Source organism: Schistocerca piceifrons, chromosome 1, assembly GCF_021461385.2.
Source record: "Schistocerca piceifrons isolate TAMUIC-IGC-003096 chromosome 1, iqSchPice1.1, whole genome shotgun sequence".
NCBI classification, from domain to species: Eukaryota; Metazoa; Arthropoda; class Insecta; order Orthoptera; family Acrididae; genus Schistocerca; species Schistocerca piceifrons.
The window spans coordinates 130,775,642-130,794,532 of NC_060138.1; the positions used below are offsets into that span (position 1 = coordinate 130,775,642).

Sequence of the window (18,891 nt, forward strand, 5' to 3'; positions counted from 1 at the left end):
AATAAAGCAAATCTGGAAATAAGACAGCTGAAGGTGTTTTTGATTTGACATTTTATATTGAACAGGGAGGTCTCGCAACCATCCTGCATAAAAATGAGACATTCAGAGACTTGACATTAAAACATTTCGAAAAGTTTGTCACCATTGGGACCGATAACTTACCAGTATCACTGTCAATAACAGGCAAAACTCATTTACCCAGATTCACGGAATGCGTAAACCGTTTCTATACATAGTCTGTACGAAACCCTCAGTGCGCGGGTCCTTCTCACACCTGGCCAGTTTTTTTCCCTATACCTGTATCTTTAAAATTTCGGTCGAAAATGCGCCCTCCTCTATACCTATGTGTTAAAGTTCTCTGGTCTTGTAGGGTCTAAACCACCCAAGCCTATGTATGGTCTCCACTCATCAGTATTTTTAATTTCCACAGTCTCCCCTCTATTTTGCTCCCACTGTTTCTACCTCCATACATCTCCCTCACTCAGTCTCTCGCTGACCATCAATATCTCCTCTCTTGTCGGATCCCACTGCTACTGTCTTCATCCATCTCTCACTTTCTTTCACTGCCACTTTCTCTCTCCCACCAACACTGTTTTCTCTCTCTTTCTCTTCCACTGGAACTCTTTCCTCTCTATTACACCGTCACTGTCTCTCTGCCTATCTCTTTCAGTACAAACAAGCGCGGAAATGTTCGCGCGTCAGAATTTTTGGTGAGGAAGGCGGAATGAGGATTCCTCACTTTTCTGTTAGAATCTTTTAAAGAAGAACATATTCGCCTTTTTTGTGCTCTAATAAGAGCATTTTTCAGCTGCTCTAATAAGAGCATTTTTCAGCTGGTTCCCTTCCCTTCCCGCCTGCAGCGGGATGTGCTGTTCGTACAGGATGGTCAGAAACACTCAGAAGGTTGTTAGCAACAAATTCGACAGGTCGTACATTGCGTCATTTCCGAGTTAATTAGCACTGCGCGCAAAAATTCAAGCGGCTCGCCCGCCACAACTAGTGTCAGTTGCTCTCATAGCGTAGATGGCAGCCTTTGTCTATGCTTCGATCCTGACTGCCGTCCCATGTTCAAGTTTTGCATCGCTCTCTTGTTCGCTTTTAGGAAACCAAACGAATAAATTTTGCGACACCGTCTCTAGCAGGCCGCTTCAATTTGCGCTCGTAGCAGCCTGATCGGCTGACATCAGTGCTAATTACCTCGGAAACAGCGCAACATATCGATTTCTTTTTAACAGTTATTTCTCAGCACAACTTGCAACACACATAAAAGCTTCTCAGGCTGTTTCTGACTACTCTGTATAAAACGAATTCTATAGGTCAATAAAGTTTAGTCATTTTATTTATGTACTTCGGCACATGTCTATACTATGACGCACATAAACTTTAAATAATTACGCAAAATGAAGGTTGACACAAAATCGTTTCCTTTACATTTTTGCTGGATTCGTGGCCTCGTAGTTCATCGAAAACGCCCAGATTATGATTTGTATCTTAAAATAGTAAAAATATTGTCAGAAAAATTTTAGTAAATTTACAATCTCTACAGATTTACAAAATTTTTGGTAGTCATTTTAAGTTCCTTTGAGCTGCGTTAATACCCGTTTTAGCCCATTTTTGTCACTGCCGTACCACTTTGTGTATATTCTTGAAGTGCCCGTTATACAGAAACAGCGAATCATGAACTTTTATTAGTGAAAATATGCTGAGTAAAAACATAGTTTGGTGACCTTGGGACCATTGCGATGACCACAGATCCCTTTCTATGTGTTCGCTACGTCAGGTAAAACCGTTTTTACGCTTCATACAGGATATTACGTGCTTAAGTACGGTAGTTTTGTACCTTTCGATCTCGGTAACGGATAATGATGTCAAAAAACAGTTTCAGTGTTGTCTCAGAATATCATCTTAAGAACATATGGTAAACATTTCAAAGATATGTCACGAACAGAAACTATAGAAGTGTCCATCCTTACAACTAATGCTTTTGGTACCCAAAAATCATGGTTTTTCAGGTTTTTTTCAGAAGCCACCCATGAACAAAGGGTGGTTTTATGAGATGTCTAAGTACACCACACCTACCGCAAAAGAGCCAACCGATTTGCCGCATTTGCTTGGGCTGGAGGAAGTTTAATGTTTAAAATTTGACTCTGCACTGTAGGATAGCTCCAGTGTGCCCGTTCTTCAGAAAGGTATACAAACGGTCACAAGGCTAAGGCTATTCAAAACACTTGAAACCTTACCTCTGTGATCAACGGAACCAGAGATATGCCCGCATGAAAAATCGTATTATCGTGCGTAGCTTTTTGGAATTCTACATTCATTACATAAGGAGTGGAAATGGAAATCGTTCTGAATGCCAAATCTGACATTTGTCAGGAGAATGAAATACAAAATATATCTCTGTTTGTGCAGAACTGAGTTGTACAGAAAAAAGAAAACTGCGAAATTGTTCACGGAATTATGCCCCTCACCGCATTGCCGCAAAAAATATTTAGACAAATTAGAAAATAAATACTCTATTAACAACGTTGTAAGTGTCATACAAGGAAACTGCCTGCCTGCCAGTTGATTCTTGTAAAGAAGAAAGCAGTATTAAAACTGTGTGCCCCACCGAGACTCGAACTCGGGACCTTTGCCTTTCGCGGGCAAGTGCTGGCAGAAGTAAAGCTGTGAGTACCGAGCCTGAGTCGTGCTTCGGTAGCTCAGTTGGTAGAGCACTTGCCCGCGAAAGGCAAAGGTCCCGAGTTCGAGTCTCGGTCGGACACACAGTTTTAATCTGCCAGGAAGTTTCATATCAGCGCACACTCCGCTGCAGAGTGAAAATCTCATTCAAGAAAGCAGTATCCTGCCACTTTTAATAATGCTTTTTTATAAATAGCGTAACCAGCGGCTTCAAACGGCCGGTTCATATTCGGACGGTAATTCACTTTTATAAAGCATTTTTTGTTGTCTATATTAGTTATTGGCTGCTTTTCCCAACAACTAATGTGAACAACACAACAAATGTAATATAAACGTGAATGGTCGACTGAAGGTGAACCCGACCGTTTGAAACCGGTAACGGAGCTATTTTATAAACACCATTATTAAAAGTGGCTGGATACTGTTTTCTTCTTTGCAAGAATCAATTTTTATTTTGTACAGAGTCCTGGTCACAGAAATGTCAATTTTCGACGAAAGACAAGGAAGAAAGTCTTTGTACCAAGTGCCATTAACCCTATAACGATATATAATGGTTTTCTACTCCTGAGTTGCTCTTCTAAACAACATCCGACATGCGCAAACCTGTTGCATCTTCAACTGTTGCTACTAATACTTTAGGTATTTGGGCTATGTACGGCTCTGTTTAAAATATAAACTCGATGTAGTCATAGGATCGAGCCCCGTACATCAGCTTTCTGGCTCCGCAGCTAATTCGCTGCAAATAATAACCGGTAGATGTGTCCTCCAGTCAAATAGTCTAAGCATTGGCTAGAATAGCGATTTAATAAAATACACAGAAAAACTTAAATGAATAATAACAAGGGTTCTATTCTAACGTTTGTAATTGATGCAGAGAACAGAGAATTATGTTGAATAATGTTTATTCAAGGAACGACATCACAAATAAACGAGAAGTGGTCCTACGATATTCACTGAAAATACAGACAGAAAACACCCTTATCAAATGAAGCACATTTACGTTGAGAGCGTTAAGAGAATGGTAGCAAAATCCCCAAGCTAAATAGTCATCAAAGATAAGAGTAAACTAAGATAATTCCGTGATTACAGTACATGAAATATTCACGAGCTCAAAGCGGTTGAGAGTTCAGCATGATGACTCAAAATTAACACATACAATACAAAGAATAGTAACTCATACTCTATCGCTCCTCGTTTGCGTAATACAAGCGGAAAAATTAGAATAATACTCTGGAGCACATTCAGTCTTCTCGAAATATAAATCCCTGCAGAAGCTAAAGTATGGTAGCGGCCGCTCACCATGCAGAACAATCAACCACATGATCGAATATAGCTCATAATCATAAGGAGGTATGCCGTCTTGAAGCACAAACGCAAAAGTGTCCAGAATAGTTCCCTTGAGCTCTTCACCCGAAAAATTCCAGTCTTCACTTGACTCCCACAGTGTTCCACTGTTGTCTGCTTTTCTATAGGCTGACGGATATCCACAACAAAAATACCAAAAATACATCGATACATCGTTCTTACGTTCTACAACCATCATTTGACTCACCTTGACCATTTTACGGATTAAACTAATATGTTACAACAATATTTAAATAAAGGATTGTTGTAAACATTCGGTCACACTCAGACCATTCACAATAAATAGAGGTTTGTCTGTAAATAAATAAGTCGGCATTTTTGCACAAGCGCACTCACAGCAATTGACAACAGACTGGCGTCAAATATTGTTTAAACAATTATTTAGGTCTGCTTGTTAGAAGCATCTTTTGGAACTCTTTTACAAAGGTGATGTCAGCTAACACCTGTGATTGGCCAATACTTAAAGTGCCATGATTTTGTATTATTAATTGTAATTAATATTTAAATAAAGTTACTTGCAAAGCAGGAATCTGTGATTAAATACATACACAAGTATGACAAAATATGAGGTATTCGTGCTGTATTCATTTGCTGTGTAACTGTGGAGGATACAATGTTCTCACAAACCATTTGCACAATGAAGAGATATAAAAATCGTAATAAATCAAGAAATAAAATGTTTGCAGATACATAGCTTTCAGAGATGATAGTTATAGTGCAATGGTATCATCTGAGATACTGTATGTTGAAATAGCATGAAGTATTTAAAAGCTGTTAATTGAGCAGTTCATTGTGCAAATGTTTATTCTTTGAAATATTTACTTCTCTAGTTTTAAAGGTATTGAAACTATTGTTGTGTACTTAGATGTACCTCATTTTTTCTGATATTACATATGTATTCAGATTTGCTGTAATACTTGTCTGTAAATTATTAAGAACTGTAAGAATTTTGTCTGACACTTCGCTGTGATTAGTGCATCCGCTGCACAAACGCCATGTGAGCAGCTGCCGTCCAAATTCCCAGCTTTGGGATTAACACATTTCCGCTCGTCTTTGTACCTGGACTTGCCAGTCAGTACTGGTCGGCCAGCTGGACCTGCTGTGGCGCTCCCTGGACCCTGGGCGCACTAGCCTTCAGCCGTACAACGACTTGACCTCCTCTCATACTACCTCCAGGTAGCCCAGTCGCTCATCTACATACACATAACGTTACAAACCTCCACTTAATGTGACACATTAGCTCGCTAACTTGGCGCATTAAAAAAATGGTTCAAATGGCTCTGAGCACCATGGGACTTAACATCTGTGGTCATCAGTCCCCTAGAACTTAGAACTACTTAAACCTAACTAATCTAAGGACATCACACACATCCATGCCCGAGGCAGGATTCGAACCTGCGACCGTAGCGGTCACGTGGTTCCAGACTGAAGCGCCTAAAACCGCACGGCCACACCGGCCGGCCTTGGCGCATTAATTGGCACCAAGTTTGACGTACTTACATAACGCAACAAGTATGAACAGTCGCGACAATAAATATTTTGACAGACATATTTTCGTAAGAAAAACGAAGTATTCATTGGAAAATCTTTATAATCGTTATAATTGCGCTAATTCAGTTTGGATTCCGTAGAAATGTTGGAACACGTGAGGCAATACTAACCTTACGACTTATCTTAGAAGAAAGATTAAGAAAAGGCAAACCTACGTTTCTAGCATTTGTAGACTTAGAGAAAGCTTTTGACAACGTTAACTGGAATGCTCTCTTTCAAATTCTGAAGGTGGCAGGGGTAAAATACAGGGAGCGAAAGGCTATTTACAATTTGTACAGAAACCAGATGGCAGTTATAAGAGTCGAGGGGCATGAAAGGGAAGCAGTGGTTGGGAAAGGAGTGTGACAGGGTTGTAGCCTCTCCCCGATGTTATTCAATCTGTATATTGAGCAAGCAGTAAAGGAAACAAAAGAAAAATTCGGAGTAGGTATTAAAATCCATGGAGAAGAAATAAAAACTTTGAGGTTCGCCGACGACATTGTAATTCTGTCAGAGACAGCAAAGGACTTGGAAGAGCAGTTGAACGGAATTGACAGTGTCTTGAAAGGAGGATACAAGATGAACATCAACAAAAGCAAAACGAGGATAATGGAATGTAGTCAAATTAAATCGGGTGATGCTGAGGGGATTAGATTAGGAAATGAGACACTTAAAGCCGTAAAGGAGTTTTGCTATTTAGGGAGTAAAATAACTGATGATGGTCGAAGTAGAGAGGATATTAAATGTAGACTGGCAATGGCAAGGAAATTGTTTCTGAAGAAGAGAAATTTGTTAACATCGAGTATAGAGTTAAGTGTCAGGAAGTCGTTTCTGAAAGTATTTGTATGGAGTGTAGCCATGTATGGAAGTGAAACATGGACGATAAATAGTTTGGACAAGAAGAGAATAGAAGCTTTCGAAATGTGGTGCTACAGAAGAATGCTGAAGATAAGGTGGGTAGATCACGTAACTAATGAGGAGGTATTGAATATGATTGGGGAGAAGAGAAGTTTGTGGCACAACTTGACTAGAAGAAGGGATCGGTTGGTAGGACATGTTTTGAGGCATCAAGGGATCACAAATCTAGCATTGGAGGGCAGCGTGGAGGGTAAAAATCGTAGAGGGAGACCAAGAGATCAATACACTAAGCAGATTCAGAAGGATGTAGGTTGCAGTAGGTACTGGGAGATGAAGCAGCTTGCACAGGATAGAGTAGCATGGAGATCTGCATCAAACCAGTCTCAGGACTGAAGACCACAACAACAACAATTGCGCTAATATTACAAAACACGTAACATTCTGTTCAAAACCTGCAATACTACAAGTAGTTTTACAAAATTACTGTACTTGACAAAAGTTAGTATACCTTCTTCGTACATATGCTTTTCTTCCCAACTTGCTCTTTTTAGAGATGTCCATTCAACTGTACTGCCTACTGAGCTATTCCTTACTGCTGTATCTGTAGTCTTCAAGCGTATCTGTTTATTCCTTAGTACTTCCATGTCCCACTTATTTGCTTATTGACTCTTGCTGACTAATCTCTTTAAACTTCAGCCTACTCTTCCATACTACTACATTGTGATCTGAATCTATATCTGCTCCTCAGTACATGATTTCGGAATCTCTGTCGGTCCAGGATGCAACCTAACTGAAATATTCCCGTATCTCTCAGTCTTTTCCAAGTATAATTTCTTCTTTTGTGATTCTTGAACAGAGTATTCGCTATTGCTACCTGAAATTTATTACAGAACTCAATTAGTCTCTCTCCTCTCTCATTGCTAACACCACGCCTCTACTCTGCCATAACCTTTTCTTCTACTCATTCCTCCACAGCCGCACTGCAGTTCCCCATGGTTATTAGATTTTCATCTACCTTTAGATACTAAATTACCCATTCAATATCCTCACATACTCGCTTCATCTGCAGCTCGCGGCATAGGCTCGATACCTGAACCATCGTTGTAGGTGTTCATTTACTGCCGATTCTGATGAGAACAAACCTATCCGTGAAATGTTCAGTGAAACACACACTATGCCTACCATCCTTCTTACTGATACCTAATTCTACTCCTCTTATATCATTTTCTGTTCCTGTTGATATTACCCTACATTCATCTGACGAGAAATCCTTGCCTTCTTTCGCTTCAGTGACCCCCACTAGATCTAGAATGAGTTTATGCATTTGCCTTTTCAGATTATGTAGGTTTCCTACGACGTTCATGCGTCTGACATTTCATGCCTCGACTTGTAGAGAGTTATCCTTTCGTTGGTAAACAAACTGCCTATTGGCTTCTGTCTCGGGTTCTTCGGCCGACGTTCATCTAATGATTTTTCTGACGTTTCGCCAGCACGAGTGACTGGCATTGTCAAAGCTTCACCCTCCATTGCCGGTGGTGAACTGGAGCCGAGCTCGCGGGCGCAGACTATATGTACCTGGCGCGCCAACGTCCGAGGGCTTCTCCGTGGTCATTTCCGGTGCGCTTTTCCTCTTGCTACCTGCGACGTTCGTTCGCTGCAGTGCGGGAAGCCAGGATCCGTTTACCGTAACACTTACCATGCTAAGCACTTAACTGCATGCCACTCCCTGTGTGCTGGCTGATTTTTTCTACACTCCTGGAAATGGAAAAAAGAACACATTGACACCGGTGTGTCAGACCCACCATACTTGCTCCGGACACTGCGAGAGGGCTGTACAAGCAATGATCACACGCACGGCACAGCGGACACACCAGGAACCGCGGTGTTGGCCGTCGAATGGCGCTAGCTGCGCAGCATTTGTGCACCGCCGCCGTCAGTGTCAGCCAGTTTGCCGTGGCAGACGGAGCTCCATCGCAGTCTTTAACACTGGTAGCATGCCGCGACAGCGTGGACGTGAACCGTATGTGCAGTTGACGGACTTTGAGCGAGGGCGTATAGTGGGCATGCGGGAGGCCGGGTGGACGTACCGCCGAATTGCTCAACACGTGGGGCGTGAGGTCTCCACAGTACATCGATGTTGTCGCCAGTGGTCGGCGGAAGGTGCACGTGCCCGTCGACCTGGGACCGGACCGCAGCGACGCACGGATGCACGCCAAGACCGTAGGATCCTACGCAGTGCCGTAGGGGACCGCACCGCCACTTCCCAGCAAATTAGGGACACTGTTGCTCCTGGGGTATCGGCGAGGACCATTCGCAACCGTCTCCATGAAGCTGGGCTACGGCCCCGCACACCGTTAGGCCGTCTTCCGCTCACGCCCCAACATCGTGCAGCCCGCCTCCAGTGGTGTCGCGACAGGCGTGAATGGAGGGACGAATGGAGACGTGTCGTCTTCAGCGATGAGAGTCGCTTCTGCCTTGGTGCCAATGATGGTCGTATGCGTGTTTGGCGCCGTGCAGGTGAGCGCCACAATCAGGACTGCATACGACCGAGGCACACAGGGCCAACACCCGGCATCATGGTGTGGGGAGCGATCTCCTACACTGGCCGTACACCACTGGTGATCGTCGAGGGGACACTGAATAGTGCACGGTACATCCAAACCGTCATCGAACCCATCGTTCTACCATTCCTAGACCGGCAAGGGAACTTGCTGTTCCAACAGGACAATGCACGTCCGCATGTATCCCGTGCCACCCAACGTGCTCTAGAAGGTGTAAGTCAACTACCCTGGCCAGCGAGATCTCCGGATCTGTCCCCCATTGAGCATGTTTGGGACTGGATGAAGCGTCGTCTCACGCGGTCTGCACGTCCAGCACGAACGCTGGTCCAACTGAGGCGCCAGGTGGAAATGGCATGGCAAGCCGTTCCACAGGACTACATCCAGCATCTCTACGATCGTCTCCATGGGAGAATAGCAGCCTGCATTGCTGCGAAAGGTGGATATACACTGTACTAGTGCCGACATTGTGCATGCTCTGTTGCCTGTGTCTATGTGCCTGTGGTTCTGTCAGTGTGATCATGTGATGTATCTGACCCCAGGAATGTGTCAATAAAGTTTCCCCTTCCTGGGACAATGAATTCACGGTGTTCTTATTTCAATTTCCAGGAGTGTATTTTCAACAGACTTTAAATAGCTTTAAAGGACGTTTAGTTAGAGATACATAAAAAGTACAGGTATGGTTTAAAACTTTAAGGTTTCGACTTTACATGGGTTAACAGTCATGTGTATGGGGCATATACGGTTTCCAAGAAGTGATGCGGATTTCTCCTCGATTTTGCGAAAATAAATTTTTGTCATCGAGTGAAGAAGTCAATTCTGAACACTTTGACATTTGTGATTCAAGAAGGCAGACATGCCTGCGTTAATGAGTGTTATTCGATCGTGTAGTTGATCGATCTAGCTGATGAAAGGCCGCTGCCATACTCTAACTTCTGAAGGGATTTATATTTTGGGAGTACTCAATGTGCTCCAGACTAGCACTCTTTTTCTTTATTCAATATAAAGAAGAAATAAATTTTGGAAAGTGATCATTTGGCACTGAAAAGACATTTGTTATACCACTTGCACATAAAGCATAGCTACATACACATAAGCTATTTTTCATAGTGAACCACAGTGTGATAAAGCTTGAAGCACGGAGTGACACACAAACCTACATTACACTCACTGCACTCATAAGAAGTATCTTTCCTCCCAGCTTTGCCAGTAATGTTCTTTTGTTTTCCACTACACACTACACAACGTCTTTGTGCTTTCTTCTTCCCTTCTGCCATTTCCACATGGTTCGGAAAATGTTTCTGCGACAATCGAGCAATCGTTGCAGATCCATGAGAATCCTCAATTCTCTCTCCTCTCTGTAACACTAACGCAGTGCAGACCTCCTGTATAAACTTAGGAGTGCTCAGTTTCTTCTCATTGATGCAATTGTGCAAAATACAACCATTGGAAACTGCCATAATTATACAGTGGAAGGCAGCTTTCTCCACCACTTCACTGTTTTGTGATCAAGTGATCCATATGAAAGACGCTGATCAAAAAGGTCTACACCAGCTTTATGTTTGTTGTAATCCAGCACTGCCACTGGTTTCAACTTCTCATTGCCTTCTCTTGTAGCAACAGGCAACGTTGAGGATGTGTGCCTGGTACTTATCATCCACACATCCCTCTTGTCTTTTCATCGCAATGCTAGCACATCGTTCTTGCGGCGAAATATTTGTTCACCCTTTTTGAGTTTACCCTCTTTGAGAGCCTTGGGCAATCCTTTTCTGTTTGGCATTACAGTCCCTACAAGACCAGTGTTGGCTCTAGCCAGTTCTTCGGCTAGCTGAACACTGGTGTAAAATCTGTCAACATATACAGTGTGGCCCTTACCTTGGAGTGAGCCGAGCAACCGCTTTACCACTGCAGAAGCACTGTCGTTCAGTTTATGGTCCCTTCCGTGGTAAACTTCAAAATTGTATATGTATCCAGTTTTGGATTCTGCAAGAATGTATAGCTTCATGACATATTTGTTTGGCTTATTAGTCATATAAACTTTGAAACCTACACGCCCTCTGAAAGGACACATACCTTCATCAATGGTTAGCGCTTCACCTGGCTGATAACTTTCTTTGAAATTCCTTACCAAATCATCCAGAACAGGCCTGACTTTATGAAGGGCATCAAAGTGTACTTCACCTTTCTTTTTTTGCTCTGAATTGTCATTTATGTGGAACATAGACAAAATATTCAGAAACCTGTCCCTTGGCATAATATTGGGGCAAAAATTGCAGCTAACCACTGGATCACTACATCAGTGACTGGCCATACTTGGCCTCTCATTGATTGACATGTGGAGGATAATAGCCAGAAACGTCTTTGTTTCAGCAATTGTTAGCGTCCTCCACTGCTTGAATCTAGAATTGGGCCCTAATTTGTTTTGTGCTCTCAGTGTGGCCAGCTTCTGCCTAGCATATAGGTTTGTTTGTTCCTTCATAATTGAAATAACCCTGTCATTTATAAAATGAGAAAAAAAATCTAAATATTCACTAGACTGACCGAGTCCTACATTATTTAGCACACCATGAGACCCTGTAAATAACAAAATGTTTCGTGTTTGATCCACTATAGTCCAGTCATCCTCTGAAATGTCACTCAATCTTGGCCTCTTTCGATGATGAGTGGGGGGGGGGGGGGGGGGGGGGGGGGAACACAGGCGGTGGCTCACCTTCATCTGACGACAAATCTGTGTCTGAAATAATACAGAACGTAACAGAACAAATCGCAACATGAACTGTCTGTGTTCTGCATCGATTTAGCAAGATGTTAGACTTACCTGGACTGTCGTTATTTTCCGGCATTTCGTAATCACTGTCACTATCGAAATCCGAAAAATCATCATCAGTAGGTTCAGCAAGTACTTCTTCAATCATTTTTCGAAGTTTTGCATCCTCATCACTCGTCATTGTGAGTAAAAAGAAGATAAACAAGCAAAAACCAAAATACTTGCGCCAAAATCAACGGTAAACAAACGACAGGACACCACAGAACACGTAACATACGCGTGAAAAACACACGTGAATTCGTTCGCAAATATATACGGATATATCGCATTACCTCACTAGGTGCTGCGATCTAGCGCTAATATGATGAACTACAAGCATTACGGGACCTACAGGTTGTAGCGGGAACGCTAACAATGCGTTTGAAACACTAAAACAATGTGGAATGCGGCGGGACGTAATATTATGGCGGCCGCATTTTCTTCGTTTCCGCCCGCGACGTAATATTACGGCAGCCGCGCGGTAAGTGTTAAGGCTTTCCTCTTTCTTGTTCAAACTGTTCGCGTGTTTTTGTATCTCTACAGCTTCTCTGAACACGCGCGTGTGATAGTGGTTCTCTACAGCCAGAAGTTCCGTGTCGGCGAATTTTATTACGTGGTCGGTCTCATTCAGTGCGTGCTCTGCCACGGCCGATTTCTCCACCTGCCTCAACCTGCAATGTCGCTTATGCTCTTTGATCCTGGTGTTAATGGATCGTCCAGTCATTCCGACATAAACTTTTCCGCATGTATATTCCCGACATTGCAAGTGGGTCTCTTTTCTCCTTCGCCGATCTAAGACACTCTTTGATCTTCCTTGTCGGTTTGAAAATCGTCTTTACGCCATGTTTGCGCAATATACGGCCGATTCTGTCCGTCACTCTGGGAATGTATGGCAGAAAGGCCGTACCCGACATTTCTTTTTCTGGTTCCTTACTTCGCCGAGTGTTTGGCTCTGTTACACTTCTAATATAATTTGTGGAGTACCCATTGCTCTTCAGGACAGTTTCCAGGTGTTGCATTTCTCGTTTGACGTGGTGCGGCTCACATATTCGTCCTGCTCTCGTTACGAGCGTACTAATCATGCCTCTTTTCTGGCTCGGGTGGTGGTTTGACAGTTTGTGCAGGTATCAGTCCGTGTGAGTCGGTTTTCGGTACACGCTGTGTCCCAGGTCTTCGCCGTCCCTTGTGACCAGCACATCTAGAAATGGCAGTTTCTTGTCCTTTTCTACTTCCATGGTAAATGTTATGTTGGCATGGAGGCTGTTCAAGTGTCTTAGGAAGTCACCGAGCTGTTCTTCACCATGGCTCCACACCACGAAAGTATCATCGACGTACCTGTACCACACCTTAGGTTTGCAAGTCGCCGAGTCCAGTGCCTGTGCTTCGAATTGTACCATGAAGAAGTTGGCCACCACTGGACTGAGAGGACTACCCATGGCGACGCCTTCCAGCTGTTCGTAGGAATCGCCATTCCACGTGAAATAGCATATTTTTAATCAGAATTTATGCAGCGGCAGTGTCCCGAAACTGGGACTGAGGAAGTTTTGATTACTGATCAAAATTGATACCGCTATACCATGGGGTAGACTGTTTCCTCCTGCTGACTCGCTCTTCTAAATAGCATCCCTTACGAGCAAACCAGTTGTGACTCTAACTGTGATTTCTCGCAATTTAGGTACTTATGCAATGTACAGCTCTGTTTAAAAAGAATAGCCTCACATAGTGATAGGGTCGAGCCGTACACCTTTGCTTTCATGCCCAACAGTTAATTCGTTGCAAATTGCTGTGTTGCTGCTGAATGCCTCCGTTAACCCACATTATCATGAACGTGCAACCCTGCAGTCAAATAGATTGGGCATTGAGTAGAATTGCCAATTAAATAAAATACACAGAAATACAAAATCAAAGTCAAACGAATAATTTAAGACTGAGGGTTCTAGTCTAACATCTGTAATTGCATTAGACGGCAGGAAATTATGTTGAATAATATTTCTTCCAGAAACGACGTCTCATATCAATGAGAAGAGGTCCTTTGATATTCAGTTAAAATACAGACAGAAAATACTCTTATCTAATGCAGCACAATTATATTGAGAGTCTTACAAGAGTGGTAGCAATCTCCCCACACTAAATAGTCCTCAAAGATACACGAAAACTAAGACCATTTCGTGGTCACAGTCTGTGAAATATTCAATAGCTTAAAACAGTTCAGAATATAACGTGAGGACTCACAAATTAACATGCGTGATACAAAGAGTAGTAACTCACACTCTGTCTTTCCTCAGTTCTGTAATACGAGTGGACAAAGATAGAGTGCTAGTCTGGAGCACATTGAGTACTCTCAAAATATAAATCCCTTCAGAAGTTAGAGTATGGTAGCGGCCTTTCATCTCCTAGATCGATCAACTACACGATCGAATAACACTCATTAACGCAGGCATGTCTGCCTTCTTGAATCACAAATGTCAAAGTGTTCAGAATTGACTTCTTCACTCGATGAGTTACAGTCTCGACTTGACTCCCACAATGTTCTGTTATTGTCTGCTTTTCCACAGTCTGGAGCCCCTCCCCACCAAAGTACATCGTTCTTACATTCTAGAGCCAACATTTGACTCAACTTGACCATTTTACAAACTAAAGTAATATATTACAGCAATATTTAAAGAAAGGAATGTAGTAAGAGTTTTGTCACACTTTGACCATTCAAAAAACATAAATAAAGGTTTGTCTGTAAATGAATAAAAGGTACTGTTGCACAAGTGCATCTACAACAAATGACAACAAATTGGCAAAATATTGTTTGACAACTAATTAGTCCTGCTTATCAGAAGCATCTTTTGGCACTCTTTTACAAAGGTGGAGTGAGCTAACACATGCTATTGACTGCTTCTTAAATTGCTATGATTTTGGATTATCAATTTAATTAGTATTTAAATAAAGCTACTGGCAAGATGAGAAACTGTCATTAAAAACGTACACAATGGCAAAATGTGAGGTGCTCATGCTGTGTCCATTTGCTGTGTAACTGAGGAGGGTACAATGTTCTCACAAATATTTGCATAATGAGCAAATATAAAAAATAATAAATCAAGTAATAAAATAGATGTAGATACCTTTCAGAGGTGATAATTACAGTGCAATAATATCATCTGACATATCGTATATTGCTATCACATGAAGTGTTTAAAAGATATTGATTCAAAGGTTCATTGTGAAAATGTTAGTCAAATAAAAATGAAATGGTGTGGTGGTCCTCAACTACATAACCACAGACTCAGAGTTGAAATATTAAAAGTTTTGGTTGTTTTCGTTGTCTAGGGGCTCGGATATGTAGTTGCCGCATTACAGACCAAATACTGCTGAGTCTACAGTACACAATATGAATATACACATGAATCGAATGGTCGAAGGTTCCCATCACTCGGCAGTTGCGAATTTTGAATGATGTATAGAAATTTATAAAAGAAAGGTTGCAATTAAATAAATTCTGCAGATACTATTTTAACGACTTTAAATGATGGGTTGGATAGCAGAAGTACCTTTAAGAATGCCCTTTATTACTGTAAAACACTTATTCGTTTCGATGTTCCAGCAACTAAATAAAATATAAGTTGAATAACAGGGAAACAATAGATTCCTACTTCACATAATTAGTTATGAACAACAACATAGTTCACTTCTAAACACGTAGTACGTCATCACTGCAGAAGCCACGGAGATCTCACTAGTGGACAAGTCGGCACTACGAAATATTTCTGTCTCCTGTGACCACTCGCAAACTGCTCCACTCTCTTAAGTCTTTCCCGCCACTGTGCGTCTGCCACGCCGAACTGTCCAGGAATCTGTCGTGTCCTCTCCCGTACTGTGCAGAACTCCCCTGTCCTCTCTCAAAACGATGCTTCTCCCCCATTTCCACACAGTCTCTCCATGTGTCATTTTTGGAACGATCGCTGTGATTGGCTGGAGCGCTCCCACCCTGTCTCCATGCCGATACGCACTCACAAACATAATGAAACACATTCGAATTACTGGATTTACATTTAAATAACTTGAAATTAAATAAATATTCCTACAGATGGACCATAAACACGCTCTAACACACATTATTAAATACATGAAGAAATTAAATAAATATAGAGACAAAGGTGCAAAAATGGGCCCCTGCTGGTATTATGGGCCCCCTACATATTTGGAAGTACAGGCCACGAATTGTAGCGGAGAGCACATTAACTACTAAAACTAGTTGCCAAACTTCACTGTAGAGTGCGCAGACGTAGTAGCTGTCATGGTTTGTGAGTAGTTCTGCTGTGACTTTTTTCGCTGTCATCAAAAGTTTGAAAGGTTAGTGTTTACTTGAATAAAACTCAAATTTCTAACATGTTATTAGTAAAACTAAGGTAAGGTACGTATTTGGCTTGCTGTTGGGATACCGTTTTACGTTAATTAACGTCGGTTGCGAACCAAACTAACCGTGGGCAAAATCGTTTTTCCCAAGATGGCGAGGGTGGATATATAGGCTCCTTTTTGCTGCTGGTATTATGGGCCCCGTAAAATCAATCAGATTTTATGGGACCATTTACAAATATTGCTACTCTTTATGTTTCAGATGCCTCGAACACATCTTGTACCCCCAAAAAAATCGAAACGGCAATCGTGGGGCAAAGCAAATACGGCAAATGCTACTGTAGCTATTAAAGAGAAAAAAAATGGGGTTGAAAAAAGCGGTTGAAGTGTACTCTGTACTTGAGGACGAACTGGTTAAATATCTTCTCATTATGGAATCCAAATTCTACGGCCTTACGAGAAATGACGTCAGGCGCATGGCCTACCAGCTTTGCACAAGAAATAAAAAGTTGGTGTTTCTGTCCCTGATATTGACGACGCTGTATGTCTATTTTGTGAAGGGATTTTTTCAAAGGACACAAAAGGTAAACTTTGGGTCCAGTGTATAGCCTGTGAGATGTGGGCTCACAACGAATGCGCTGGATGCGAAAAAGATGCTTATGTGTGTGACTACTGTAAATAAGCTAGGCGTAGGCTGTGAAAATCATCCCACCAGTAGACTAATTAACAATGTTCAGAGTGAATCTTTCTTTCATTATACAGAAAAAATTTAATAAAATTATTTTTTTCAAATTTTTGTTTCTTTTTATTTCAAACTACCTTGGGGCCCATATTACCAGCACAAATTCTTGACGCAACAAAATGCAGAGTATCAGGAAAAAAATAAAATTTTGTTTTAAATATTAAAAAGTTGGACCAAAACATGTCGTAACTATTGCAGGACATACTAGAGAAATGTTTTATGTTAATTTCAGGTGATTATACTAAAAATAAAAGGTGTTATATAAAAAAAACAAGAGTGGGGGCCCATTTATCCACCTTTACCTCTATATCAAAGGAATAGAAGTAAGCCAGGAGCCTAATGTCTCTGTGATTTCTAAAACACAGTAAATAATTGACCAATTTCTTCATGAATAGTATATATCTGATATAAACAAAGACATAGATGTGTAACTGTGGAGTAGTTATGGCCTGATGCGATCGATAGTAATCAGCCGCTTTGACCTCCAGTAACTCATGTACTATTCAAGTTACATGCCTGTAATTTATACCAATTTAGGTTTACACTAATAGCTTTCTAAAGACACGCCGATGGACAAAATCGGATGAACCGTTTAGATTTTGGAAATTCGTTGCTGGGTGTTGCTTCTATAATTTATCATCACCATCAGAATTATCGTGCAGATAATGGTAACGTACATGTTTCTTTTTGAGCTATCATGATTCATCTGGTTACTATTAATTTTATACGAACTGTGAAATGTGTGCCATTAAGGTTTCACAAAGTCCGCCATCTTTGGCACTCCCGCCATGCCTCCTTCATCGACACAGCGTCACCGTGGAATTCCGAGCCACACGGTCGGCTGGGCCACCTGGTCCGGCCGTTGTGCGGCGTCACGCGGTTGCTAACGAGCCGTCGCTTGCCGAGCGGCCTGTGTGGTGGCCGCCAACTCTGAACTCAATATATTTCCAGGGCGCCACAACTCGCCTGCTACCTCACAAGTCACACTGTACTCTTAACTTGTGTAGTTTTAAAAATATTGAAAATACACTCCTGGAAATGGAAAAAAGAACACATTGACACCGGTGTGTCAGACCCACCATACTTGCTCCGGACACTGCGAGAGGGCTGTACAAGCAATGATCACACGCACGGCACAGCGGACACACCAGGAACCGCGGTGTTGGCCGTCGAATGGCGCTAGCTGCGCAGCATTTGTGCACCGCCGCCGTCAGTGTCAGCCAGTTTGCCGTGGCATACGGAGCTCCATCGCAGTCTTTAACACTGGTAGCATGCCGCGACAGCGTGGATGTGAACCATATGTGCAGTTGACGGACTTTGAGCGAGGGCGTATAGTGGGCATGCGGGAGGCCGGGTGGACGTACCGCCGAATTGCTCAACACGTGGAGCGTGAGGTCTCCACAGTACATCGATGTTGTCGCCAGTGGTCGGCGGAAGGTGCACGTGCCCGTCGACCTGGGACCGGACCGCAGCGACGCACGGATGCACGCCAAGACCGTAGGATCTTACGCAGTGCCGTAGGGGACCGCACCGCCACTTCCCAGCAAATTAGGGACACTGTTGCTGCTGGGGTATCGGCGAGGACCATTCGCAACCGTCTCCATGAAGCTGGGCTACGGTCTCGCACACCGTTAGGCCGTCTTCCGCTCACGCCCCAACATCGTGCAGCCCGCCTCCAGTGGTGTCGCGACAGGCGTGAATGGAGGGACGAATGGAGACGTGTCGTCTTCAGCGATGAGAGTCGCTTCTGCCTTGGTGCCAATGATGGTCGTATGCGTGTTTGGCGCCGTGCAGGTGAGCGCCACAATCAGGACTGCATACGACCGAGGCACACAGGGCCAACACCCGGCATCATGGTGTGGGGAGCGATCTCCTACACTGGCCGTACACCACTGGTGATCGTCGAGGGGACACTGAATAGTGCACGGTACATCCAAACCGTCATCGAACCCATCGTTCTACCATTCCTAGACCGGCAAGGGAACTTGCTGTTCCAACAGGACAAT

The 18,891-nt window shown here is 42.8% G+C and overlaps 1 non-coding gene across 1 annotated transcript; it reads left to right on the top strand.

Annotated features, from left to right (window-relative positions):
• Positions 1–2,691: 2,691 nt before the first annotated feature.
• Trnas-cga lies at positions 2,692–2,766 on the top strand. Its single transcript has one exon. It is a non-coding gene; the product is annotated as a tRNA-Ser (tRNA).
• The last annotated feature ends 16,125 nt before the right edge of the window (positions 2,767–18,891 follow it).